Below are 12008 nucleotides of genomic sequence, written 5' to 3' on the forward strand. Positions count from 1 at the left end.
CAATAAGCTTTCTAAAAATAAATAAGTGTGAAATGTAACATTTTGTCTCTTTTTATATTTCGTATGTTTCCCACTCGTGTCCTTATACGAAAATAATAAAAAAGTATAAATTTACCAAATAATAATTCCAAAAACTCAGATTATTAGTTTAGATTTCTTGTATACGGACAAACAATTCTTTTGTTCCTTTATCTCCTTTCTTGTATCTAAGATATTTTTCTTTTTATTCTTTTTGTATAAATTGTTTTAATCGTAGGTCCTTTATTGTGTTTAAAATATGATTTATTTATGAAAATAGATTTGAGAGTTTAATATATGCACAAGTTACGATAACTCAACAGTAGAATCCCGATTATCCGAATCAATTAAATCCAGTGGCATTTCGGATAATCGATTTCAAAGTCAAATAAAACAATATAATTATTATTAAGTAATGAGTTTTACGTATGTACGTCGTTTTGAAAAACGATATGAGACAATACGTGCTAGAATTATAGTGAATGACATAATGACAATGTAATTTACAATTTTGGTCGAAAATAATTTGTTATTGATCTTTGGCGTAATGAATCACATCTTTTCATTACAGCCAAGTCCTGATGCTTTTCAGTTGTCACAACTGTAAGGGATCCGATTCCTCCTATCTTTCACATCAATTAAAACATACATCTATAGTATAGATAGTCCTTGACATACATCTACAATGTCAGCCTCCTCTTCATCTTCATTCTTGTAAGTATTTAAATCGTTTTTAATGTCTGATATCGTAGATACTCCTGCTCCATATATTTGCGTCAACTTACTGCCAGATTCACTATTTTTTATACTCTCAATTATTCATTTTGTCGTTAAGATATAACATTCGTCTTTTTCGTTTGAATATTTTAGATTTCCAACGCAAAATGTTACAAAAATAAAAGACAACCGATCAGTTAAATGTTATTATACAAAATTAAACAATAACAAATACTATGACAAAGGAGAGCGAGAGCAAAGGTTCGGATGCGCGTGTAAACTTGTCGTTACGCGTTTAGTTGTGCGATACAATTTTTTAAATTAGCGCTTTGAGCCGTGACTCCAGTCCAGATAATCGGATATTCGGATAACCATAGTTTGGATAGTCGGGTTTCTATTGTATTTGTAACGGATCTATTCGTTAGATATGCCTTTTTGGAAACTTAAGTGTGGCGCCATTTGTGGCGCCAAAAATGTACTAAAATAGTAACAATTGTAAGTATTGCGGGCATAACTAACGATTTAAGCCAATATCGATATAGTGTCATATTTTAGAAGGAAAGTTTTTGTGTGTATGTACTACGTATATTTATTTTATTATCGTTTTTTTTTTTTTTTTTTTTTATTTCTTTGAATGACGAGACGAGCTTGCCGATCGTCTGGTGGTAAGTGATAACTGTCTGTCCCGACAACCAGAAGTGACCAAGTTTTAACAAACGTATTTTGGATCACCTTTTGCTGATATTCGTAATGTGACTAAGTTAATATTATATAAAGTAGACAAAACATAACTTTCTTAAGTATATCTTCCCACAATATTTTCTATATATTCCCATATATTAATTAAGGGACCTATTATTTATTATTTGTGATACATAAAACTTGTGTCGCAGGGTATCAGAATATTAAGCTGTTCAATATAGGAAAGACAAAGGAAGATCGAGTTGACAATTTATTAAAATAAACAGGTATTGAACAAATAAATATAAAGTCACGTCCATATAAACGTTCATCGCAAGAGGATTTTTGACTTTGTTTTCATTTTGTGCGGTTTTTAAATATGTAACAGCAATTAGTACAAAAAGAAATACTTTTGTGAAAACAGCATTCAAATTCGAAACTTATTTCAAATATTGCTAGTACAGGAGTAGGCATATCGCTTCATTTCTTTCGTTCGCACGCATTGTAATTCCCGCTAACGTCATACGCAAGTATTTCGTCCTTTTTCTGTTTTTTGACACTCACCCTTTCTTTTTTTTGTTTCGCGGATCAAGTGCTTTATGACTACCGCTCTGCCTTAATGGAAGGCGACTGCACAGTTATGTTGCAGTCACCGTGCCTAACGACTCGGCGTTGAGCCGCCCGGTTTGAGACAAGTGGGCGGAGTCCATAACCTATATAGATAATAGAACGCACGGCATACCAACTAAAATCCCGCGGTGGCCCTCTTCGGCGCATTAGAGACGGCTACGGGCTTACTCTGACGGAAGTGTCTAAGTCGTCGTCCGCAGCTGCCCCTGCGCAGTGCCGCCTGGTGCGGCCCGTCTCTTACGAGGGAGGAAGGCTCAGAAGCCCCCGTACAATTGCAGCACGCTGTCGGCGTCAACGGCAGCTTGAGACCTACCTGCCCCGCTATCGGCCATCCCGCGGGTAACCACAATATGCGTAATGTGCACAACGTACACTAAGGGCGGACGGTCTCCCGATGGCCCCTATTAGTTGCCTTTTGCGACAGGCAGTGAATATCGTGGTGAAATTCTCCAAACGCCCCCAATCCTCAGGGCGGAACACTCACCCCTACTACCTAATTTCAATTACTCATAACTTGTGGATTTTTTAATAGAATTCCAATGATTTCTACAGTTTAAAAAAATATACGACGTACATATTTTGTACAAATTATAAGTGAAAATAAGTCAAATACCCTATCATCCTAAGTAAACTGTATTTTCAAAGGGAACGCGTTAGTATCACAACTCACAAGCCAACGTGCGTTTTATCGAATGGAGACAACGCGTTGTCTTGTGTCGAGCGAGCGCCGCGCGTTTCAAGTATGTCTGCACAAGGCTTAATACTTAGCGCGATATAAAGTTAATTGGTCTCAGTTTGTTTCGAGCATTTTGTTTATGGAGGAAACCGAAAACATATTTTATAAGATCTCTGTTTTCATCTGTTGTGCATTGGTAATCAAATTTGTTATGATAACAATTATTAATATCCTTATATTTACTTATGTGTTTAAATATTGGTTTACTTTTTTCTAATAAGAATATATCACGTGTATCTGTTTATATTAAATTCTATTAGAATTTACCTTTTCGAGGGACCCACGGTAATTCTATTTTGCGAATTTTTTACAATAATCACGCAATAACAATCTCTACTTATTCGATTTCAAATTATAATCACAGAATAAGGAAAAATCTATGAAATTGATTTTGATTTGCTTTTATTTATATTACTTATATCTGGCCAAGTGTGTTTTTGGCAAGTCATTGTCCATATTCTTTGTAATGCTCAAAATATAATCAGGTTTACACAGGACTTTTTCAGCCGGGGTTACCAGTAATAAGACTTAACATCTCATGTCTCAGGATGGCGAGCGCGGTGGAATACCAAACAATACTTTGTAATTCAAGGCGTTAAATGGTGTTTCTATTGTTTATGGGCGGTCGTATCGCTTACCATCAGGCGAACGAAAAGCTCGTCTCGTCATTCAAAGACATAAAAAAATAATAATAAAACGATAATAAAATAAAAATACGTCCACATGTACCACACAAACACTTTATTTCTAAAATATGACACTATATCGATATTGACTTAAATCGTTAGTTATGCCCGCAATCATTGCAATTATTATTGTTTTAGTACATTTTTAAGGATTTTTAGTTATTGTTACTTAGAAACATGTTTATTTATTATAACGCGTAACATTTTGCGTTGGAAATCTAAAATATTCAAGCGTAAAAGACTAATGTTGTCTCTTAACGACAAAATGAATATAATTGAGGATTATAGTCGGGGTGGGTCAGCTTCAATAAGACTCTATTTATTGTAGTGTAAACTTTAATGCATTTAACAACTAACTTAGCCTAAATACACTCGTGCGCCATGGTCTACGTGCCTCTCCCGGTGATTCACTACGTCAAAGATTAATAATAAATTATTTTCAACCAAAATTGTAAATTTACATTGTCATTTTGTCACTCATTATAATTCTAAGACGTATTGTTTTTGATATCGTTTTTCAAAATGACGTACATACGTAAAACTCATTACATAATAAAGTGTATTGTTTTATTTGACTTTGAAATCGATTATCAGAAAATGCCACTGGTTTTAATTGATTCGAATAATCGGGATTCTACTGTACACATAAAAATAATAGTTGAGTTATCATAACTTGTGCATATAATATAGTAAACTCTCAAATCTATTTACATAAATAAATCATATTTTAAACACAATAAAGAACCAGCGATTAGGAAAATGTATACAAAAAAAAAAAATTAAAAAGAATAATAGCTAAGACTCAAAGGAAATAATGAACATAAGAATTTTTGGTCTGTTTTTTACAAAAAATATAAACTAATATTCTGAATTGCTGAAATTTGGTGAATTTATACTTATATATTGTTTTCGTATATTTAAGAACATGAGTGGAAAACATATTAAATATAAAAAAGGACAGTAAAATATTACATTTCACACGTATTTATTATAGAAAGCTTATTGCTTGTTTGTTACATTGTCGTGCCTCCGCCCGGGGCGCTAATGATCGCATTCTAGGATTTCATCAGGTTAACGCATTTCATTCCCACTACTGAAACAGAACAAAAATTTAAAAAATCAGTAATGTGCGTTCGGGTAAGATCGGATACGGGGTAAGATCGTATAATGAAAAAATACCACGAATCTATGGTTATTTTTTAGTTTAAGTTATGTAGGCGGCTACGCTGTCTCTTTTTGCCCCACCCTATATACCACAGTTGATGCTACGACCAAGAACGGGTGCGCTATGTGCATTGAAACAAAAAAGGTGGATTTCGCTGTTCTTAACATTTTTGAGACTTCTGTTTGATTTTGTGGACCTTATCATACTAGCATTAGAAGCATTATTAGAACGGATTCCGAACTTACCCCGCGAAAGTCTGATCTTTTCTAAGGGTTTTAAATTTCTATACAGATATTATCATCTAATTTTAAGCTTACACAGAAAGAATTGGAAGATGATTAAATTATCACATAAAGTAGCATTAATAATAACCAGTTTTATGTATAAAATGTTGGTATCGCTTAAATATTTTATAAGAAAAGAAAATATTTTCGAGACTCCTCGCAACACACCGAAAAAACAAAATTAGCCGAACGCACTCTAATTAAGATAAAAAAATTAATATTTTTTTCAATTTGGATGTAGCTGCGCCGAAATTTTGTCGGCAACAGGTATGTCATCCAAATCCGGTCAGCGGTTTCTGACAATTTATTTATCAAATGTTTCCTTTTCAACGTGTCTAGATATGGTTTATTATATAAATAACACCAAAGTTATTTGACCAAAAAACTAATTTTAAAAAATCATCACGAATTTTTTCTCCAACCGTAGTTATTTATAGTAGCACAAGATTTAAAACAATTCGGACCTTACCTGCTTACATTTCCAGAGTCATTTATTAAACAATTCTTCGAATTCTTACATTCCTTTATGGTATCCAAAAAAGGCTGTGGATTAGGTTCGAGCGCCGATACCGCATTATAAAACGAAAAGTAACAAATAAGTAAAATAAATGTTAGATGAAGCCACTTCATTGTGAATCTGAAAGAATAACATTCAAAGTTTATTAAGACGGTCAGTTTATTCGCTCCTTCACTCGTATTGTATTTTTCATAATGTATGTAAAGACTTTTTTATAAGTTTCGTTAAAATGCTTTACACGATAATAAGTGATTTAGTAACAAAAAATCAAAAATATGCACAAATTAATTAAGATTTAAAATAATAAGAAAATCATAACCTTTAAATTGCAAAAATAATTCCAAGACACGAAGCAGTGCCCTTAAAACACTTTACCTATCTTTTATATAAATAAATACGCGACTGATGAAAATATTGAACAGTTTCATTTTATACCCGTTGCTACGGGTGATATTAAATCGATTGGTTCCCTATAATACATATTTTCAATATTTTTTGCATAACCTAATCAAATTTTATACCTTTGTAATACTCTTATATTATACTAGCTTTTGCCTGCGATGCCGCCCGCGCGAAAAAGCTTTTCCGAGATAAATATTTTCCCTGGATAAAGTAGCCTATAGCACTTAGGAGTAATTTAGCTTCGTATTAGTGAAAAAAAAACAATATTGGTTTAGCAGTTCCTGAGATTAGCGCGTTCACACAAACAACCTCTTCGACTTTATAATATTAATATACTTATATTTTATTACATTAACAAGCGTGTCCAGTGTCTCCGTGTACAGTCGGCCACAAAAGTAGACCGAAAAAAATAATTTAAAATCGACTTTGAGCTGTAGTGTTTCTATTGAAAATAGTTTTGTCTTCACTAAAACATAGTGTTGGCGACGCACTGCCTCCCGTTAGCTTGCCGACCACTCGGAATGCGGATAAGTGTAGTTAATGACTAAAAGTGCGTGTATGTGCCGACCCGTTAATAACATTAGGATAAAAACGATACAATGATTATATCATCGCTGCCTCCTAGTTACGTTGGTGTTATTGATTCACAATAATTTTGTCTAGATCACGGTATTTTTATGCTTGCAACACAGTAATTCTCGATAAAAAAAAATCGAATGTATTTGGATATCTCAGTAGGTAATAAGTACCTCTACACTGAACACAATATTCAGAGCTAAGTCCTTAACCATTGTGCGACAGGAGTAATGTAGGTAATTAAATAAGTTAAGAATTAAAAGCTTTTCCGATATTCCAATTGCTAACATGTGGGTTGTATCATCTATATTATGACTGCTTTCTTGATTTAAACCAACCAAAAGTGAGTAACTCCTGCCCGAATCCACAGGGCGGGACACACACACTCCTTAGTAGGGGTGTATAATTAGGAAGTCCTAATTTCAATTACTCATCACTTGTGAATTTTTCAACATTTCAATGATTTCTTCTGTTTAAAATATTATACGAAGTACGTATTTTTTAAAAGTTATAAGTAAAAATATTTTAAATACCCTATTATCCTAAGTAAACAGTATTTTCAATGGGAACGCGTTCGGCGTTAGTATCACAACTCACAAGGCAACGTGCGTTTTATCGAATGGAGACAACGCGTTGTCTTGTGTCGAGCGAGCGCCGCGCGTTTCAAGCCTGTCTGCACAAGGCTTAATACTAGGCTCGATATAATATCATTTGGTCTCAGTTTGTTTCGAACATTTAGTTTATGGAGGTAACCGTAAAAATATTAAATAACATTTCTATTTTCATCTGCTGTGTATTGGTAAACACATTTGTTATAATAACAATTATTAAAATTCTTGTAATTACTTATGTGTTTAGATATTGGTTTATTTTTTCTAGTATATACTAATATATTAAATTTTATTAAAATTTACCTTTTCTTACGGATCCATGGTACGAAATTTCGACGATATCCACGTAATAATAATCCCTACTCATCCAATTTCAAATGATAATCACAGAAAAAGGAAAGAACTATGCAATTGATTTTAAATCCATTTGCAGATTCATCAAAACAAAATCAGCTTGAAATTGATTTTCTTTTTTATTTTATTTATATCCAGCCCAGTGTGTTTGAGGCAAGCCATTGCCCATATTCTTTAAAATGCTCAAAATATGATCAGGTTTAGACAGGAAATTTTCAGCCAGAGCTACCAGTAATGAGACTTAACATCATCATCATCATCATGAGACTCATGTCTCAGGATGGCGAGCGCGGTGGAATACCAAATAGTACTTTGTAATTCAAGGTGTTGGATGGTGTTTCTATTGTTTATGGGCGGTCGTATCGCATACCATCAAGCGAATGCCAAGCACGTCTCGTCATTCAAATAAATAAAAAAAATAATAATAAAACGATAATAAAATAAAAATACGTCCACATGTACCACACAAACACTTTATTTCTAAAATATGATACTATATCGATATTGACTTATATCGTTAGTTATGCGCGCAATCATTGCAATTATTATTGTTAAGTGCTAATTAATTGTAGTACATTCTTAAGGATTTTTAGTTATTGTTACTATGAAACATGTTTTTTATGCCTTGGCCACATTAGGCGTACAGTACGCGAAGTACAATTACAAATCATGTGCTAAAAAAAATTGTAATTTACATTGTCATTATGTTATTCACTATAATTTTAGCACGTATTTTCTCATATCGTTTTCAAAACGACGTACATACGTAAAACTCATTACATAATAAAAAATTATATTGTTTTATTTGACTTTGAAATCGATTATCCGAAATGCCACTGGATTTAATTGATTCGAATAATCGGGATTCTACTGTTGAGTTATCGTTACTTGTGCATATATTAAACTCTCAAATCTATTTACATAAATAAATCATATTTTAAACACAAAAAAGGACCTACAATTAGGACAACTTATACAAATAAATAAAAAGAAAAATATCTTAGATACAAGAAAGGAGATAAAGGAACATAAGAATTGTTGGTCCGTATACAAGAAATACGTCCGTATAGAAGAAGAATTCTATCCGGTAAGCGTATTTGGATTGTCATTACTTAAACAGATCAAGCATTAAGAAACCTTTAGATTAAAAAATAAAATCCTATTTTTAATTTGGCAAGCATGTCATCCAAATCCGTTCAGCGATTTCTGGTTTCTATTTATTTATCAAATGTGTTCTAGACGTGCCTAGATATGGATTTATAAAAATAACACCAAAGTTCTTCGACCATACTGCTAATTTAAAAAAAAACACCACGATCTTTTTTCCCAACCTTATTTGTAGTAGCAAACCGTTTAAAACAATTGGGCTCTTACACCTTTACTTTTCCGCATTCATTAAATATACAATTCTTCGAATTCTTACATTCCTCTATAGTATCCAAAAAAGGTTGTGGCTCAGGGTGGAACGCCGATACCGCATTATATAACGAAAAGTAACAAATAAGTAAAATAATTGACAGATGAAGCAGCTTCATTATGAATCTGAAAGAATAACATTCAAAGTTTATTAAAACGTTCAGTATATTCGCTCCTTCACTCGTATTGTATTTTCCAAGGATTACACCCCCTTGCACTTTTTCAGTTTTAAATGTATTCTAATTTTATAGTAATGTATGTAAAGGACTTTTTATAAGTTTCGTTCAAATCCTTTACACGATAATATTTGATTTAGTAACAAAATTCAAAAATATGCACAAATTAATTAAGATTTAAAATAATAAGAAAGTCATAACCTTTAAATTGCAAAAATTATTACAAGACACGAAGCAGTGCCCTTTAGAGACTTGCCTATCTTTTATATAAATAAATACGCGACTGATGAATATGTTGAACAGTTTCATTTATAAATACCCGTAGCATCAAATGATATAAAATCGATTGGTTCCCTATAATATATATTTTCAATATTTTTTGTATAATCTAATCAAATTTTATACCTTGGTATTACTTTTATATTATACTAGCTTTTGCCTACGATTCCGCCCGCGTGTAAAAGTTTTTCCGGGATAAATATTTTACCTGGATAAAGTAGCCTATAGCACTTAGGAGTAATTTAGTTATTAGTGAAAAAAAATCAATATCGGTTTAGGAGTTCCTGAGATTAGCGCCTTCTCACAAACAAACTCTTCGACTTTATAATCTATACTATTATATAAAGCTGAAGAGTTTGTTTGTTTGTTTGTTTGAACGCGCTAATCTCAGGAACTACCGGTCCAAACCGAAAAATTCTTTTTGCGTTGGATAGCCCTTTGTTCGTGGAGTGCTATAGGCTATATATCATCACGCTATGCCCAATAGGAGCGGAGCAGTAATGGCTAATCTCAGGAAATACCGGTCCAAACTGATTTTTTTTTTGCGTTGGATAGCCCTTTGTTCGTGGAGTGCTATAGGCTATATATCATCACGCTATACCCAATAGGAGCGGAGCAGTAATGGCTAATCTCAGGAACTACCGATTCGAATTGAAAAATTCTTTTTGTGTTGAATACTCCTTTGTCTGTGGAGTGCTCAAAGTCATATATCATCACGCTATGACCAATAGGAGCGGAGCAGTAATGGCTAATCTCAGGAACTACCGGTTTCAACTGAAAAATTCGTTTTGTGTTGGATAGCCCTTTATTTGTGGACCGCTATAAGCTATATATCATCACGCTATGACCAATAGGAGCGGAGCAGTAATGGCTAATCTCAGGAACTACCGGTTTGAACTGAAAAAAACTTTTTGTGTTGCATAGCCCTTTGTTCCTGGAGTGCTATAGGCTATATATCATCACGCTATGACCAATAGGAGCACAGCAGTAATGAAACATGTTGCAAAAACGGAGAAAATTATTAGTTTTGAGAGCTTCCGTTGCCTGCGCTGCGTAAACGGTTAAAGTTATGCAACAGTCATGTATGATAGGATTGTTCCACTTAAAAAGTTCTAAAAAATATATTGTAAAACAAAGTCCCCCGATGCATCTGTCTGAACGTGTTAAACTCAAAAACTACCCAACGTATTAAGATGAAATTTGGTATGGAGACAGTTTGAGACCCTGGGAAGAACATAGGCTCCCGGGAAACTACTACTTTTATAACGGAAAACTTTAGCCTGAAAAACTTTATGACGCGGGCGGAGCCGCGGGCAAAAGCTGGTATTAGTATAAATTTTATTACATTAACAAGCGTGTAAGAATTATGACTAACGACTATTGCATACGAATAGAAAATAACAAAAAATCTAGTTCAAAAATGAATATTTTTGGTAGATCTTTTATGTTTGTATGGGTTTTCCCGTATTAAATCCCAAATGTAATCTCCCATCATATTCTCGTTGCACTGCCCTTGGTAATGTCGTTCAAAATCCATCACATTATGGTGAAAACGTTCTCCCTGCTCCGAATAGGCACCCATACTATCTTTAAATTTGTCCATATGTGACATTCTGCAGCCCATCAATTTAAAACTTTCAAGCATAGTTTCAATCAACTATTCATAATTGTCGGCTCTGTGGTTTCCAAGTCCAAGTTGATTACTCCTTTCAGCGTCTGCCAAGCTTGTTTTTCATGAGCATTAAGGAATTTTGTGAAATCATCGCTGCTCATTTGTTTTATTTCTGGTCCAACGAAAATACCAGTTTTAACTTTAGCTTCAGATAATTTGGAAAAAAATATATTTAAATATTCAAAAGCTTCAGAATTATGATTTAAAGTTTTCACTAATTGCTTTATTAGACCTAACTTTTAATACCAGTGGCATTAATATATCTTTAGGCTTTACTATTGGTTTCGCTTTCACATTATGTTTTCCAATTTGAAATTAACACAAGCAAAGAGAAGCATCCATTTCTTATCTTGATTACGTATTTTGAGGTTAAAAAGCAAATTTTTTGCGTCTTACTTTAATAAATTTACAGCAAATAACACAGAATGAATTAACATCTTAGTTTCACTGTCTTGTTGCCATTTTCTAAATAAGTTCGACAGAAAAGTCGGTTGTTACAACTGTAATAGACTTTTTTTTAATAGTAATAGACAAGTATTCACGCACTAGTGCCGTTCAGAAATAATGCACAATTTGCAATTAAGATGAAGATGAAGATCAATTAATATCTTCAAAACGTACTTATCAACATAAATCAGACAAAAGCAAACTTCAAGAGTTAAAAATGGATATCTGAGTGTTTGTCAATGTTTGGAATCAGAATTCATGCATTAGAACAGAAACACAAAATAATATTTTTTTGTAGGCTTGTGTAATATCATTATTTCGACTTAACTATAATGTCCGTGTCGTCCATATAATGTTCCTAATGTTATTAAAGGGTCGGCACATACGCGCACTTTTAGTCCTTCACTACACTTATCCGCAATCCAAGTGGTCGGCAAGCAGCTAACGGGAACAACTTTTCACGCGGGCGGAATCGCAGGCAAAAGCTAGTGCAATATAAAAGTATTACCAACGTATAACATTTGATTAGGCTATGCAAAAAATATTGAAAATATGTATTATAGGGAACCAATCGATTTAATATCACCCGTAGCAACGGGTATAAAATGAAACTGTTCAATATTTTCATCAGTCGCGTATTT

At 33.3% G+C, this 12008-nt stretch overlaps 1 long non-coding RNA gene across 1 annotated transcript; it reads right to left on the minus strand.

Moving 5' to 3' along the window:
• Positions 1 to 4186: 4186 nt before the first annotated feature.
• LOC115443324 lies at positions 4187 to 5830 on the minus strand. The gene is made up of 3 exons (XR_005113337.1): positions 5754 to 5830; positions 5387 to 5554; positions 4187 to 4561 (listed from the first exon to the last, which is right to left on the minus strand). It is a non-coding gene; the product is annotated as an uncharacterized LOC115443324 (long non-coding RNA).
• Positions 5831 to 12008: the final 6178 nt, after the last annotated feature.

Source organism: Manduca sexta, chromosome 28 (genome assembly GCF_014839805.1).
Source record: "Manduca sexta isolate Smith_Timp_Sample1 chromosome 28, JHU_Msex_v1.0, whole genome shotgun sequence".
Taxonomy (NCBI): domain Eukaryota; kingdom Metazoa; phylum Arthropoda; class Insecta; order Lepidoptera; family Sphingidae; genus Manduca; species Manduca sexta.